Raw genomic sequence first — 17,851 nt, 5'->3', positions numbered from 1 at the left:
CAATGAAGCTGCATTTGGCTCTTTAGAAACTATCTGAAGATATTTGAAGAAACACAGCTCCTCTTGTGTATCTCTGAAGGTTATCAGAAAAAAGTCTGTGCTTCTGCTTAAGAACACACCCCATTCTGAAAATACCAAGAGACCCATGCTGCTCCTCCAGTGACTTAGATGACTGAACTTAGTTTCAGTGTCAACTGACTACTTTCTGCTAGAAGCTTGTTACTCATAGGTTTGTTCATGTGTCAGCACCATTCAGGTATATTAGCTAGCCTGTCTCCCTAGCAGTCCCTTCCCTGACGTATTTATTATCTCAGCATGTCTCAGCTTTCACTTTGCCAGCCTGTTCAGCCACAACAGCAGCTTTCAGAAATGCTCTTCTTTCTGTGCCTGTTCTAGTTCTAAGTTGTCTTAACTTCAAACTCCAGAGCTATACACAGTGAAACACCTGAAATTTCATTCTGTATATATATATATTTTTAATGACAGCAAAACTTCCATGTCTCCACTATCTTCATCTTATCCTCACTCTGGTCTAAATCTATAATTACCCTTTCAGTGACCACACTGCTCACCTACTTCAGTCTGGAGATTCCATTTGTTTTCGTACAAGTTTTAAATATTTTTTATAATATATATATATATATTTCCACTTTTAAAGATCAAGGCTTTTTACTCCAGCCAATTTAACTACCTACCAGTTTCAGTAATTGTTTAATTAATTTCACGCTTTGCTCTTCTGTAAGAAAGAGCTTTATTTTTGGACTTACTGCTTATAATAGTATTAATTTATATGGAAACAAATTCACTTTTCATACAAGCTTATTTTCAATAACCAGATCTTCTATACCGTCCTCTTGCTACATCAGAATGAAATCTAAGAGAGCATTTCCACATCTCAGTTCAGTAACTTTTAAAAGAAATCCTATTTATTCACGGTCACAATTTGCACCTAAGGTAGTCGGTGTCCAAAGTTTCCAAAAACTGCCTCTACTGAAGGGAGCCATTTACATCTCTATTTCTGCAAGCACAACAAACATGCCCAAGGTGGCAGAGGCCAACTGGCACAGAAAGGTGCCATGCTATTAAATTCTCTCATCCTTCAAAACAAGGTGATTGCTTCCAAACTTCCTGTTTGGAATAATCCCAAGGTTACTTTCAAACTTTACCTGGGAATAATTCAGGTGAGTTCCTGTATGTATAAGCCAAAACTGTGCCAGGAACAGTTAACGGTAGATACAATTGATTTTCAGAGTCTGGGAATGCTTCCTAGCGCTATTTAATTTACCAGTACAGACACGGCTGTTGTAGCTGTTGTACGATATTAATATGATATGATATATGATAAACTTAGATATTAAGAGGTTATTACCCACGACCCTAAGTTTTTCATAGCTGTTCGTAGATTTTCATTAGCTTGTTATTTTCTCACCTTTCTTCTAAGGGATCAAAATAATTTAGGTGATAATACACCAGCCACACCTTTTAGAAGAGCTTTTCTCTGGCTTGGCACATTAATCTTCATTCTGTTCTGCTGAGATCTTTGTTTCAACATTCTTCTTTAGGAGTTTCTCAGCTTTAGGTTCATACAGCGTTTCTTTGCTTCCAGAAAACAGAACATTGCTGAGCTCTGTTGACAGATCTTTCTTTCCACCTAAAGAAAACAGTCTTCACACATACACATCTGTGCCTCCCTCATACTGCTATGAATTAAAGATAATCATGTTTTTATTTGTTTTGGCTTTTTTTCCTACTTTTTCCCTGTTGCAACTCAATCATTTTCTAACTATTCCCTCCCTTCAGTTCTTTAATAGTACAGTTGTTCCTCCTCAGCCTCAAGTCTCCTCTCTATATTGCCTTTATTTTCTTCATGGTGCCAGCTTCCTGCTTTGTAGTCACCTTATTCTGACTTTTAATCCTGAGAGCTCCTTCATAACAAACATATTTCTCCACCACCAAATAGTGTCTGCCCCTACACTGTAAGTTCATGTTCCACACAGACCTCCCACTTCCAACTGCATTTTTTCTATACAGTTATGTATTCAGACCATCTCAACTGCTTTTCCTCTTCCCTCACTTCTTCAGCTCACTGTCTCTAGCTGAATCTAGACTACATGGATATTCCCTCCCCTGAGTTCCGTCAGCTGACATTTCTATGTAAAAATAGATCCTATAAGGTAACACTGAAGAAAGTCCATATCCTTCTGTTCCTGCATCCAGTTTCACTGTCTTCTTTGCTATCCTTCACTCAGTGCTGCATCACTGCACATCCTTCCTTGACTCTGCCTTCAAGGAAAAAGAAAAGGCCCAGAAAAAAAACGACACAAACACTGAGTTGTCATTAAGTGCCAGATGCTTTCTCTGGCCACTGACTTTCTAAACTTTTGGCCTAAGGGCAGTTAGGTGCCCAGCCTAAACTAAGCTCACTTAAGTGAAAGGTTTTGGTTGTGACCAAAGGCAAAATATATCTTTCATATCCTTCAGCTAGAAGAATATTAATCCACAGACAACTGCAAATAGGTTCCACAAACTGCAAGACAAAATATGTAAATAGAAGCAAAAGGAAAAGCAGGTAAAGTAATTGATATATAAGGAAGGAATTTCTGAATGTAAAACATTACGACTACTTAAAGAAAACCTGATCCCCACCTGGAATCTATGTCCAGGTCTGGGACCTCCAGAACAGGAAAGATGTGGAGCAGCTGGAGCAGGTCCAGAGCAGGGCCATGAAGATGAGCAGAGGGGCTGCGGATCCTCCAATATGAAGAAAGGTTGAAGGAGCTGAGCTTGTACAGACTGGAGAAGAGAAGGCCCTGAAGAAACCTCAGTTGCAGCCATCCAGTACTTGAAAGGAGCTAATAAGCAGGAGGGAAACCTATTTGTTATACGGTCTGATAGTGATAAGGGCAATGGCTTAGAACTAAAGGAGGGAAAATTTAGGTTAGATGTTAGGAAGAAATTCTTTACTTGGAGGTGAGGCCCTGGCACAGCTGCCCAGAGAAGCTGTGGATGCCCCATCCCTGGAGGAGTTCAAGGCCAGGCTGGATGAAGCCCTGAGCAGCAGCCCTGCACAAGGCATGGGGTTGGGGCTGGGTGGGCTCTAAGGTCCCATCCAACCATTCTATGGTTCTATGATCCATCCTAAATAGAAGAAAATGAAAGAAGCAGTAGTAGGAACTTCATGTCAGAGGTTAAAAATTCCATAGTCTTCATTTTCTACTAAGGGGCTAATTACCAATTGTTACCCCATCATGCTTGTGGAACAAAAAATAAGTTTATGTGAACTCTAGATACAGACCATGCCTACTTGAATTTTCTGCAAAACTGGAAGCAATTGCAGAAGCACATAGCTAAAAATAAAACACAATTTAAGAACTTAACAAAAACGTCTTTATGCAGATTGGAGTACTGACTACAATCTCTTATCACTCCTATCAGTGTGAAATCATACTAAGAAATGCACCATATAATCTAAACTGCCATTTACTGGCCTTTTCCCTTGAAACAATACGGAGTTTACAGAACAACTAATAAGGGCAGATTTTTAAAGGACATACAAACTTTCAAAAAGAACTACAGAGTATCATCTTAAATGTCCATTGAAGGGCCACAAAGATGATAAAGGTCCTGGATTACCTCCCCTGCAAGGAAAGGCTGAGTAACCTGGGGCTGTTCAGCCTTGAGAAAAGAAGACTGAGAAGGAATCTTATTAATGTTTATAAATATCTTATATGTGGGAGACAAATGGAGATGGCCAACCCCTTTTCAGTGGTCTGTGAGGGCAGGACAAGGGAAACAGCCATAAACTGGAGCATACAAAGTTCTGCACCAATACACGAAGGAACTTCTTCACAGTAGGGCGATGGAGCACTGAAATGGGCTGCCCTGAGAAGTTGTTGATTCTCCTTCTCTGGAGATATTCAAGATCTGTCTGGATGCCTAATTGTGCAGCTTTATATGGGAGCCTGCTTTGGCAGGGGGGCTGGACTTGATTATCTCTGAAGGTCCCTTCCAGCCCCTATAATTCTTTGATTCTGTGACCTCTTATGAACCTTATGACTATATAATAAAAGCAGCACTTCTATTTGAAAATTGAGAGTCTACAAATTTCACTTTCAGCACAAGGCTTTCCACATGTATACAAGAAGACAGTGAAATGGAGGAAAGCCTCCTGACCACAGCACTTAGGTTCATCTCCAGAACTTAAAATCCAGCAATGCTGATAAATAAATAAGACACAGTGAGAAGCAAACAGAAAAAGAGTGCCAGCTGCTTTCATGTAAACAAGCATCCAGGCATCAAATTTAATTGTTAGTAACTGGGAAGACTTTCAAAGGCACAAATGGACAAGTTCAAAAGATTTTCAAGGCTGGCCTAAATCACTTATTTGTTTCTGTAAATCTGTAACTCCTGAAAATTACAAAATCTCCTTCACTGTCGTTACAGATTTTGGAACACGTACTCACTATAAATACCATACTAATTATAATTAATTACGTCAATTTCCTCTCATGGCTTCTGCTGCAATTTTCCTAAAATGAAGCAGGCCAAGAACACATCCAAACACACACCTCCTTCACAAGGCCACCAAACACAGTGCTATGTTCTGGCCTACTGGCCTCAGCGAGCTGCTGCCTGGAACCCATTTAGGACACCAGTGAAAAGGAGAGTGAAGGTTTTTTTTTTAATTTTTCTTTGGATTCACCATAAAACCACCATGCAAACTGAAGCTGCTTGACATTTCTTGCCAGAAACATCCCTGAGAATTGAGCAGCGCATGACCAGTCAGGCTGGAGGTATAGCCAGTCTTACACTTCCCCTGACTGCAATGGCTTTGTTGCAGCAGCTGGAGAAAGCCCATTAACACCTTTCCAGCAGATCACGTTTGCTGGTGACCCCTACAACAAAGTGCAACGTGGAGACTGACTGAAGGATCCTGGCCAAAAATTAAAAAAAAGGAATCTTTTAGTTGGCTTTAAATTGGAGCCCTTCTTTCCATTAACAATGCAGACGGAGGTGCAGTCTTTGGCTCTGACTGCTGCTGCAATGAATGTTTTTTAAAAGATATTATTTCTAAACATACTTTTAAAGCATATTTCTGAAAAAAAAAAAAGAAAAGAAAAGAAAAGGTATATCAGAGTGAAAGCCTACATCTTTAATTCTACAATCAATATAACATTTAGAGATGAATCAAAGTGTAATCCTTTCACAGTTCCTTCTTAAAATTCAGAAATCTTCCTCTGAATTCCCAGTGTGGCTTTGACTTGCTCTCTACACTAGTTCTTTGCCAGAGGTGCTATATAATTGTTTATGTCTCATCTAACCTGAGGTGGAAACAGAAATTCAATAAATAAATATGCAAATATCTGCTAGCGATTTGTACTTGCAAATTATAATACAAATATTTATTATTGTCCTACTTAAGAAGTTCCCAGAGACATATTTCAAGCTACAGATTAAATGCCAATAGGATTTTATTTCCTAAGAACCAACAGGGAAGTGCTGATAAACCATGTAACGAAATTTATGAACAAGATTCCAAAGATAAAACCTTTTGTTAAGAAAAATATTTGAAGAAGTACACCTAACAGGGCAATCTGAATGCCTATGTCAGTACTCAACTACTTGCGACATATTTACACCAAGGAAAAGCATTTTTCCCACCAGTGGAAGAACTGAATTGTGTAGAGTAAAGGGAAAGGAAAAAAAGGCATTGTGAAAGGGCTCTTTCACCATCCTAGTCAAAGTGGATGTCTCAAAATACATCAGCTGGACAAAGAGAAAATACAAAAAGATGATTAAAGATAGTGTATCTTCACCTAGCAATTGGTACGTATGTGTTCCAGCCAGAGAAAACACTGGGAAAGCTACTGGAGGAGTTTTCCTTTGGCTTGGGGAACAGATGAGCAAGAGTTCTCCTAAGGCACTGCTTTACAAAGCCAAAAGCTGTTAAATTCAGTGGTGGCTAAAGCAAGTTTCAACTCAGTCAACTCCAGCCTCTGTGGACAGAGCCAAGCTGCAGTAGAACAACATTTAGGGGAAACGAGAGAGAGAGGAAGGGAGAAAACATACCTTACAATTTTATCCTAAGGAAGCTCACAGAGCTGCCTTGACCAAGTCAGAAGACAGAGGTGAGGATCCTTCTGCTCATATGGTGCTCACTTCCAGCAGCGCTGATCTCAGAGTGGTATTTTACAGGGTTTATTCAATTGAGTTTCCAATTCCAAAAGACATGTGATGCTTTATTTGGAAAATCACAGCATTTACTGTCCCTGGGGATGGCTTTTCCAGTCCAATGAATCTACTCTCTCCTGACATGCATTCTTTCTCAGTTTATCTAATTTTTCCTATATTCCAGTTTACCATCCCAAGCAACTCTAACTGGTGCATTTTGATCAAAGCACTCCTGTGGCATTGCTTTCTTTGCGCCATTATCCTACATGAAATCCCTCTCATCATCTGTCCTTGCACTGTCCTTTGCATCCATAATTCATTTTCTCAGAATTTCAGTTAAATCATATAAAATAATGCAAAGAGTAGGGGAAAGTTTAAAAAGCCAATGAAGTGAAAAACTTGCTCAAATTAAGAACAGCAGCTACAGACTGTTTTCTGGTCAGTTGTGCGGCTCTATCTCATTACATAAGCATGTGTGTAAAATTATTTTGCAACTTCAAATAACTCTCATTTGTTTAATTTCCACCTAATTTAAGAATTAGCTTGAGCAAAATGTACTGGCATTCTAAGGAAGAGGGAAAGTTACAAGAACCTCAAAGGTTTCAATACAGTGGCCGAGATGCTCCATCAATCAACCAAATACAAAGATTTCATAAGAATAATGATTTTGCCATAAGAACACAATCTCCCATATCTCTAGAAGTGCAGTGCTAAAGAACATCTGCATTGTGGCTACTTATTAGGAAATCTCGATGTGCTCTCAGTGTCGTCATATTTTAACGTGGCTTTACAATGAATGTTTTATTGCCATACTTGCCTCTCCATCTGATAAACCCACTCTGCAATTGTCAGAAACAAGGCGCTCTGAATCAGCCACCACTGGGGGTGAAACTAACAGAGTGTAAGGTTAATGTGTTAATACAAAGGAAGCCAGAAGTGTCAAAACTTGTCACATCTGCTCAATAGGATTCTCTCTCTTAGTACCACACATCTATTACCATTAAAGGGCTAAGACATGTTTTAATCCAGCTTCCTCACAGTCAGCACAAATTCAGTACCTTGTTTCTGTGGTAACAGCCAGACGTGGCAGAGTGTTCTCTTTGGTTTCTGGATGACCTCTGTGAGCACGTGCTGCCTTTCCATGATATGCCCACACATCTGAAGTGCAAGTTCAGAATGTACAACTTCCCTCCTTGAAACCTTTTTGTTTTTCTTTTCTTTTTTCCCCTGTGCTTATTAAATCAAAGAAGGGATGTTTGGTTTTTAAATTAATTTGCTAAAGGACAATCAGGGAAAGATGCTGATGACTAGAAGGATGGGAGTGAGCATCTAACAGATCAGAAGAGAGCATTAATGGGCAGACGGGTCTGGAAGGTTTTCTTAAATGCAAGCATGACTGCCTCAAGCCTGATTCATTACAAATACAGGCCTGCCCGTCATGTGCCAGGGGAAGAGCTGTTAGGCTTTGTTGAGGGTACTGCAAACTACTGTTCTGCAGATGAAGGGAAAATGGCAGCAGTTCATGTTTACAGGAAAAATACAGAGCACTCTGCTCAGTTTTGGTCCCTCTGCAAACAAAACCATCCCCAGTTAAACAAATAAACAAAACAAAAAATCCCAACACACAGAAACAAATGGAGAACTTTAAATCTTTGTCTTCTGTTCTGCCCAATTAAAGCCATGGGAGCTGAAGCTCCATTTCCAATGCATTTACCAGCACCCATAGCCCACCGTGAGACCCTGTGGGGGCCAAACTCCGCTCTTTGCAGAACAGCTGGGATCAGACACACTCTGCACACAATAACCTGCAAGTGGGGCCTCTGAATACAGAGCTCACTATATCACGTGAGATCAAGGAAGCAGGAAGGAGTCAGAAAATGCAGCCCCCAGGAGCCCCTGGCCCCTCCACTTCAGGCTTGGGGAGGTAGCTTTGCAACTGAAAAGAAAAGCACTGGAGGCTGTATTTATGTTTGGGATTTTTGCAATGCAATTTTAACTGATCCAGTTCATCACACAACCCAAATCAATCAAACAGGCATGCTGGCTTTCAGCTTGGTTTACATTTATCTTTCCTTCTGGCTGGCTGCACCTAAATTTCATTTTCAGAAACTCCAGGATATGCACACATTTTACTTTGAACTTCTTGCTAGACTGCTTTTGCACTTACTTGAGTGAAAAGTCAGAACTTCTACATCTCTCACTGCCTGAGGGAACCAAAAATATTAGTGCTGATTAAATATTTATTTTGCAGAAACATGAAATCTATCATGCTACAGAAAACTATTTTGAATGATACTTCTTCAGCAAGGCTGGGACTTATGGCTTTTTTTCTTACTAAGTTACATATTCAATAGAAATACAGCTGGGCCAAAAAAACTCTGTTTTATTTTGGCAAAGCATCAGACAGTATCTTCTGGTTTGCCAACACAGGCAGAATCTTGTCTAGCTGTGGGATGCTCTTGGGTTTACTATTAGCAAAACTATTAAGAAGCACTGAGAAGTTCCAGTCCCTTTTACTTATCCTTAGTCAAATCTCATTAGTTTGCAAGCTCTCAATTTGCACCAAAACACAGCAGTCTTTTCTCACCTCTCAGGGAAAATTTAATAGCAGTGTTAAGTCTCATGTTACTAGGACTTCATTACTTTTACAAGATTTGCTAAATAATTAAAATGCACTTGTCAAATAAGTGATTAGAGAACATTTTGTGCTTCAGCATCAGGGTTTTTTTTTTCTGTCTGTTTACCTTGACTGTCAAAACTGAATAATTCACACTGAGTCTCCAAAACAACACTATAAACAACCACAACTCTAAAGCTGGAGAGGGGGAGAGCTGTGGGACTCAGAGAACAAGTGTATATAGGATGTGATTAAAGAAAGAATGCTGGATTAAATCTGCGGATGAGGAAATTGAAACAACAGAGCTTGCTCCAAAGATGCTGTTGAACAAGAATGACCTAAAAGAAGATCTAGACAACACTATTTACATCTGCAGTAGCTTCTATCAGGTTTTCTGTGGAGTCTCAGATCCTAAAAGTGGGCAGAAAGGCAGGGAATGGGTGCATGCTGTGTAGACAGAACAGGACTAATGATTTTCAGACACCATCGACTTTCTCTAACTCTGATTACCTTCTTAGTCATTATTCTGTAACAAGCTGCACATTTGAATGGATACTACAGAGAACAGACTACATTCTCATATACTTTTACATTAATATATTTATCCTGTGCTTTGCCTAGTGCTACTAAGCATAATACAGTAATCTGAACTATCCTGTAATAAAAAGAATCCCTCTGGGCTGAAGTAGAGTCACAGAATCATAGAATCACAGAATATCCCAAGTCAGAAGGGATCCATGAGGATCATCGAGTGTAACTCCTGGCTCTACACACATCCACACAAAAATCAGACCATACTGACAGCACTATCCAAACACCCTTTGAAATCTGCAAAGCTCAGTGCTGTGCCCACTGCTCTGGGCAGCCTGTTCCATGCCCACCACCCTCTGGTGCAGACCCTGTTCCTGACACCCAGCTGCCCCTCCCCTGGCACAGCTCTGTGCTGTTCCCTCGGACCCTGTCGCTGTCACACAGAGCAGAGCTCAGCACTGCCCCTCTGCACCCCGTGAGAGCGGCAGCTGCCATCAGGCCTCCCCTCAGCTCCTCTACTCTGGACCGAATAGACCTAGGATTCTCAGCTGCTCCTCATACACCTTGCCCTCCAGAGCCTTTTCCATCTTCATAGCCCTCCTCTGAACACTCTTTAATAGTTTTATGTCCTTTTTGCACAGTATGAACAGAGTGGGAGAGTCCCTTCCCTTGACCTGCTAGCAGGACATGCTTGATGCACCTCAGGATACAAGTAGGGGGGCTGCTACCATGTGAAATGGCAAACATAGAAATATCAGATGAGTAATCTCCAGCAAAAAAGGTCATTTCCAAATGCCACAAGACAAAAATGATTTCTGACCCAATGCCCATTGCTCCACCTGTCCCTCTTTTCCATGAGCAGGTTTTAGGAGATCAGCCCCAGTCAGCTGGATGACCCATAGGATCAAAAGGAGCAGCTGGATCCAAGTGGACTGCAGGATGTCTCTCCCAACAGGGGAATTTATCTGCCCAGCCAGCTTTTCAGAAGCAGCTCAGAGGGTGCTCAAAGTAATGCACCTTCCAGATGTGAATCCATTCTGCTAGCAGCTACATGTATGCTGTACCAGCCTGTCATCATGGGAGCCACATCTGTCCTCCCAGTGCAGCAACCAGCAGCAGGACCCCGGTGCCTTGGGATTTTAACACCATCTCTGTGTTCATGTTGCACTCCATCACTGCCACAGTCACACAGTCTGCTACTTCTAAATGCACTATTCACCAAAAGCCACGTTTCCATTAGGTGGAAGAGAACGTTCCCGATGCTCCCGCTCTCTCACGGCATCTGAATTTCCCTGAATCGACACTTTTGGCAGAGTTACGTAACAGCGAGCACAGCACGCTTAACTCTGATCCAAGCAGACACTGCGAGCACAGTCTGAGCACCAGGGTACTTCTTTACACTGAACTGTGCTCTAACCCGGCCTGTGAATTACAAATAAAAGGGGTACATTTACTCCTTGGAACAGAACATCAAGCTACCCAGACAAAACTGGAGATTCTTGTCCAGGGGTTATTAAGTAAACAAGGTACAGGACACAACATTCAATACTTTTTAAATGCAGTAAAACTGGGCTTTTAATGCAAGCACAGTTATTCAAAATAAATACAAAATTCTGGGCTAGCATTGCATTGGAATGGAGCCAGAGGAACTCCCCAGGCCTCAACACAACTCCTCTTCTGTCATCTGGAGTGCTTCCACAGTGTTGCCTGAACCAAATGAAATGCCACAGAATCTCCCAGTGATACCCCAAATTTATTCTACAGCCTCATCTATCACTGTCCAGTTGAGGAGCTTCTTCTGTGGTATAGAAGACTGCTTTCTTTTACACTAAATGACTTAGCCACGAGCTTTCACACAGAAGAAGACAGCAGCATTTTGATGCCTCAAATCCATTTGCTAATGGAGACAGTAATTTTGTTCCACGGCACAACCTCCTCCCCTCCTTTTCAGAACCGAGGTATCCAGTAAGAATGACTCTGTGGCAGCAAAGGAGAAATGTGAATAAAGACATCCTGAAGCCTGCTTCGAAATGCTCTCCATAGCCAGTATCATGGCTATCGGGAACTTGTGAAAACCGTAGGTATGTAATAGAATTTCAAGACAGATTATGCCCATGTAAGCAAGCGTAGCCTCCATGTGCAGGAACACAGACTTACTCATCCCAGCCACCTTATTTTGGGTTATCAAACCCAAGGATATTTCTCTTCTCCATTTTTGCTCTTCTGTGGTTTTAATCTAATAATTTTCCTGATTCTACTTTAAACTGCAGGTATTGAAGTCAGCCTCCACCAGAGAGACCTGAATGACCAGGAAGGAGATGTGCTTTTCTCCTCAGTGTAACTGTAACCCAACTGCATTACTCCAGGCACCCATGTGCCAGCACTGCACCAGACTGCCCTGTCTGCTTCTGTTAAAACTAATAGGGGATGGTTGCCATCACTCTGACTGTTCCACAGCCACATACAGAACAAATATAGGTGTTATTCCAGGAAGGGAAAGCAGCAGGGATATTCAGAGTGCAGGAAGAAAAGAGGTATGTGGTGCCAGCCACCTGTCTGCAAGCCAGCTATCACCTGTGTTGGAACACATATTCTTCTGCTATCCCTGGCTTCATCCTTGAATCACCCTGGTAAACTCTAGTTTCCAAAGGTTTTACAGAACTGCTTTTTTGCTAGTTTTTAAATGGAGGCAGAAATACATGAAAATGCTTCTAAGCGGTTTTTTACAATCTCACATGGTCAACGCGATAGTTTTATTATATTCTGTTTTATTATATTCTGCATTCCTGTAACAGATGCTGTGCTATACAGGTGCAGTAGGACGATGCCATTCTGGTCTCAACATTTTTTCCATTTGTAGTATTTTGTGTATTAATTGCCAATTAATTTTGGGTGATACAAAGTAAAGCAAAGTTAAAAAACAAAGTTTAAAGGTTAAGCAAAGCAACAAAAAGGAGTCAGGGCTATCCTTATTCAGCACATTGTTTTAAGTTCTTCTAATGTAAGACTAGTTTTTGATCAACCATTTTCAAGTATTTCCCCTGAAAAAGATCTGTTGTCTACTTCCCAGTAAAATAAGGATGCACTTCCCTGCAACAAATGGGAACTGAAAGACAAGTATCCTCCACACTCTCAATATCCTATGCAGAGCAAACAGCAAACACACAAGCTACTTCTTATCTTGCTCTTTCTACTCATATGGATATTAAGATTTCAAATGCAGCCCTTGACTATAGAAAATCCCGTGGTAAAGATGACATGCTCACAGATATCTGAAGAGAACTGGCCTTCCAGTACTTGCAGGGAGCTTATAAACAGGAATGGGAATGACTGTGTACACGCTAGTGACAGGACAAGGGGAAATGGTTTTAAACTAAGACGGGAGATTTAGGTTAGATGTTAGGAGGAAGTTTTTCACACAGAGGGTGGTGACACACTGGAACAGGTTGCCCACAGAGATTGTGGATTCCCCATCCCTGGAGGCATTCAAGGCCAGGCTGGATGTGGCTCTGGACAGCCTGGTCTATTGGCTGGCCACCCTGCACATAGCAGGGGGGTTGAATCTAGATGATCTTTGAGGTCCTTTTCAACCCAAGCCATTCTATGATTCTATGAAAATTCTGAATTTAAGAAGGATTTCAGTTATATGACAGAAAGAATTCAATAATCATCACATATAAATAACAGCTTTTCAGTGATCTTAATACAAATGCAATCCACTAAGGAAGTCTGGTGAAATTTATAAGATGTATGTAGAAAAACATGCCTGTGGACCAAACAGTAAAAGAAACTGGTTCATCACCACCATGTATCAGTGCAGACAAAAAACCTGCCAATTCAGTGGTGGTGTACCCACTGCTAAGCTTCTTCACCAGTCTGCTCAAAGACTTTTCAGCCTTTCCACGGTTCCTGGTAAGTCACCACTGAAACAAGAGAGAGCTGCTCCAGTGGTGATTTTGGAAATTCTGCGGCTGCTTGTACCACATAAGAGCCTTTGTTCATGGATATGTGGATTTAGAAGGCCTGAAGGAACTATTATGGTAATCTGGTCTGACTTCCTGCTTGGCACAGGCCATAATACCTCACGCAGCAATTTCTTTACAAAGCACAAGAACTTGTAACTCTACTAGAAGATATCTCAGAAGGAGATCTAATCTTGATTTAATTACTCTAAGTGATCTACCACATTCCTTTCTAAGCTTTTCCAATGGTTAATTACACCTACGGTATCACATTTCCAATGTGAACTTGCTTATCTTGCTGTGTTTTTGTCTGTTGGAGCCCTATCCTATCTCCCTACATAGATATTTTTAGATACTAACCACATCACACCTCAAAATTCTCTGACTTGAAATAAATAGTTTCCCTACTGCTTGGCAAATCAAAACAGAGATTCCTGAATCCAACGCACACAGCTGCTGGGGGGTTAGTGTTCCTGGTGGTATTAAAGAGAGCTTTTGACTAGATAGATTTGAAAAGTCAATTCAAGTACAAGGAGAAGGCATTGAAGATCTTTAAGAAACTTTCCCTGCAGTAACATGTTTATAAAACCTAGAAATTTGGGACAAATAGAACTGCAATCTGGAGAGTTTCCTCTATACTCAATTGATAATTGCAAGCTCCAACCAGATCGCTAGTTACTGCAGCTAATTCATAAAGTAATTGATGGCTTGTGGCAGGTGGTTTTCTCCTACTCATATGTCAAAATCACATAAAAATTCTGTTAATGGTATGAACCAGTACTTCTGCAGGCACTGGCAAGGCAGGAATCTAGGAGTGAGCAATATGTACCCTGAACTACTTCCAGTTGTGACTCCGGGAAAGAAAACACATAAATTTCCACTACTGCTGTCATGCCGTATTACCTAGGCATATTACTTGGAAGTTTACATTACTGTAGCATACAGAGGCTCCTCATAAGGCTCTCCTGTGTTAGGTGATCAACTGAAAACAGAGCGAGCTTAATTCATTTTTGCAACATTTGCTCAGCCCTCATACGGATGAATCCAGGTAAAGAGACAGGAGGACTTGTGTGCTCTCTAGAACATAGAAATTGATGAGATCAGTGTACAAAGACTGCTCAGAATGAGAACTGCTTCTGGAATTTACCGAATCCCTGTACTACCCATGTGATTCTCAACACATTATTAAGTTCCATAACTGACTGTATGCCAGAAGGGCTTTCAGTCCTTTGCACTGGTTTGGAGCAGAACAGCAGCATCTTTCTGTCTCTCAGATGTATTATATTTGCATACACCTTCGTAACTGCAAATACATGCACACAGACATATACTTTATGCACTAATACAGAGCAGGAATATCCAAACCTAGGTTGTCTGCTATTTACCACACCACTTAAAAATTTTCCACAACAAAAAATGTGGTATGACACCTCATTATTTTTTCACAACACTTCTGTTTTTTCCCATTAATATTTCACATCTCTACTCACTTGTGGTTTCAAACAGTTTCCATTCCGCACAGCCTAACTGTTTTCTAGTCTTCTTCTTCTCTATTCCAAGGATGCCCCTCTATAAATCAGGAACACATTTTATACAGATGTATCACGTTTTACTGCTTTAAGACTTCAGTGATTTAAAATTTCTTCCTTTTCATTGCACTTCTGTTAGGAAAGAGTTGGACTTGAAATAGGTGCACAGAATCCAGATAAGAAATCCAAAGGCTTTTACTTGAACAACCAATAAAAAGCAAATCTGACAGATATGGCCAGAAGGGAAAACGATTACAGATACAACACCTTCCTTCCTCAGTATTTCAAGTATGGCCACAAAAACTAAGAAATCACCTGAAAAACAGTGACTGAAAAGTAACTATGTATTTCTGTTCTTCTCCAAAGGAGTTCATGCTGTCAGAACAACCTGCTGTCACACACCTGGTTATTTGACATTTCTATTTCGTGGCATAAGCGTACAGTATTCTGGATGATGCAACAAATGATTGTCAGTATCCTTACTGCTGATGAAATAAATGAAGATTAAAACTCCATTTTTGTAACACCTCTTCTAGCTGGTAATGTACAGGAAGAGCACTTTCAGGTTTTGCTTATCAGCAAGTGTATACAGTGTCTTCTTCCAGAACGCAGCCTGAATCATTTTGCATAGAAGAGAGTAAAATACTCCTAGAAGAGTTTGCTCCTTCTTTACAGACCCATTTATTTGACTGTAACTCATAAACTCTCAACACTACAACTCATAAACTAAAAATTTGGTATAAAGTTACTTATTTTATCAGTATGTACATCGACGTTTAATTTTCAAACTGCGAGAGTTTTCCTTACAACATCTAAATTGACTGAGTAGTGAAATAATAGTCTGATGAAAAATAACTGTCTGTAAATTTTCCATAGGCAAAAAGACATTTCCAAATCGATGCAGGTGATTTATTGTGCTTAAAAGATGAAATATTGGCTCAGTAAGAGTGGTGAGGCACTGGAATGGGCTGCACAGGGAAGTGGATGAGGAGCTACGAGATATGGTTTAGTGGATTGTGGTAGCAAGGGTAATGGGAGGACGGTTGGACTAGATGATCTTGTAGGTCCTTTCCAGCTTTGTGATTCTATGATTCTATGACTCTATATGATGGAGTCACCATCCCTGGAATTGTTTAAGGAAAGAGTAGATGTAATACTTAGGGACATGGTTTATAGTGGGCAGTACTGGTGGTAGGTGGATGGTTGGGCTATATGGTTAAGATCATCTGTCTTTTCCAACCTTAATGATTTTGTGATTCCATGAAATATTGTTTGATTCATGCCACAATGTTATCTTTCCTTTTTAGTTTGTTTAAACATTCTGTAACTAGGATGTCATTGGAAATGAGAAAATGGAAAATCACCTGTGTTTAACTTGAATATTTTACTGAAGTGGAATAAAGAAGTCTTACCTTACTAGAGCTTCATTTTCTGTTCTCTCACTGAAAAGAGTAAAGAAATCTGTATTAAAGATCCATGTGGTAAAAAGGTACTCTATTTCAGTTTAACACAAAAGTTGTGGGTGTCTTTTAATATAACGGAAACAAATTTCCATTATTTTGGAATGTTAATCATTCTCAGCACTTTGGAAGGGAAGCGTTTTGTTTATTTGTTTGCAATCTTGGCTAGCCATTGTTTCACAACAAGCATTTCAAATATTTGGGAAACAAAAATTCAAACAATTGATCTAGTCAATTCACTGCCCAAACTGCGGGTTAGTCATGCTTTGCAGGTTTGTTTTCACTGCAAGCAGAACTTTATGATCGGTATTTGTAGTATTTGTATTGCTGCTACTTTCATTTGACAGTGATATTGTTTCTTGTGAGACAAACACTCAAAGCCTGGAAATGGTTTAATTATTTGTTTCTTTTAAATAAGGTAGGTTCTGCTCCATCCCAAAACAGGCATCAGTTGGAAAAGAATAAAAAATCAGTCCATTTCATTAAACATCTCCTTCAGCTAATCCACTCTAAATGACACACGTGCCAACAGCTTCCCAATGTACATCATGAAATCCCCCAAAATGTAACCCATGACGCTATGCTGAAGAAGTTCCAGCATGACTCAGAACAACTGATGGATTTTGAGGCCTGCAAAAATAATACTTCATTTACTTGTGACTTGTTCTATTCTTTACAACCAATGAGAACTACTTACATGTATCAATATTACAGGTGGGAATCAGATTCTGGTAACTCTGAAGTAAATAGTAATTTCTGCCACAAACATGTATATGCAAGAAATGAATCACATTATCTGATTTCATTTTCTAAATCAGCACAATATGCAGCATAGAGAGCAAAAAGTCGAGTCTAGTGAAATGACTAGTAAATGGTATTTGTAGAAAAGGAGAGAAAATCACGAAGACAAAGGGTCTCAGCCTCTGGCACCTTCTGTACAGTTCCCTATCCATCAAACAATACATCTACAATTTCATGGATGAAGGGAAATCTGAAGATAACTCATTACTCTTTGTCAGTGACTAACTCAAAGCTTGGCCTCTAACCACTGGATCTGTGCAATGATTGAAGATAAATTTCTCAGCTCTACAATTAAAATTCTACTCTGGAGAGAGAAAGAAGTGTCAATAATGATGTCTTCTAAGAATGGCTGTGAATCTGTCAGTCTAAGACCAGTGTCAGGGATGTCATCTGCCATTCCAAGAAGTGCATGTCACCAATGACTTAGTTTTTAGAAAAACGCTGTGGGAAATATGATATATCCTGAATGTACATTGAGTAGGTGGAGGCTGCCAAGCTTCAAGCTGTGTAATGTACTTGATTTGTACTGGCATCCTGAAGAATCCCCTCTTTCCATAACTTAGATATGTTCAGCCAGTAATTTGAGACCAAATATGAGCCTATCTCAGAAACAGCAGAGTTAAAAAGAGACATTTCTGAAGTGCAGAAGTTCATTAAACTAAACATCCATTTTGTGAAAAAGGCGTGGGATCTCTGACTTCTAGGCATCAGCTCATCAGAGCTGACATTTACAAAGTCTGATTTACTACAGTTGAGCATCTGCACACGTATACCTTTAAA

The 17,851-nt window shown here is 40.2% G+C and overlaps 1 protein-coding gene across 19 annotated transcripts in view; it reads right to left on the bottom strand.

Moving 5' to 3' along the window:
- THRB (thyroid hormone receptor beta) overlaps positions 1-17,851 on the bottom strand; it is a 162,622-nt gene that overhangs the window by 106,056 nt on the left and 38,715 nt on the right. For 13 of the 19 annotated variants that reach the window (XM_085538381.1, XM_085538382.1, XM_015853980.3 and 10 more), the window contains one exon: positions 16,223-16,252. The exons of 4 other annotated variants lie outside the window; for them this stretch is intronic. The gene's annotated coding sequence lies outside the window, so the exon portion shown is untranslated. Of the gene's footprint in view, positions 1-14,771; positions 14,943-16,222; positions 16,253-17,851 lie in introns of all 19 variants that reach the window. 2 more of the 19 variants (XM_085538383.1, XM_085538384.1) reach the window with 2 other exon arrangements.

Source organism: Coturnix japonica, chromosome 2 (genome assembly GCF_054131305.1).
Source record: "Coturnix japonica strain WE chromosome 2, WE-NBRP24, whole genome shotgun sequence".
NCBI lineage: Eukaryota > Metazoa > Chordata > Aves > Galliformes > Phasianidae > Coturnix > Coturnix japonica.
This window is presented reverse-complemented; position numbering and strand designations above follow the sequence as displayed.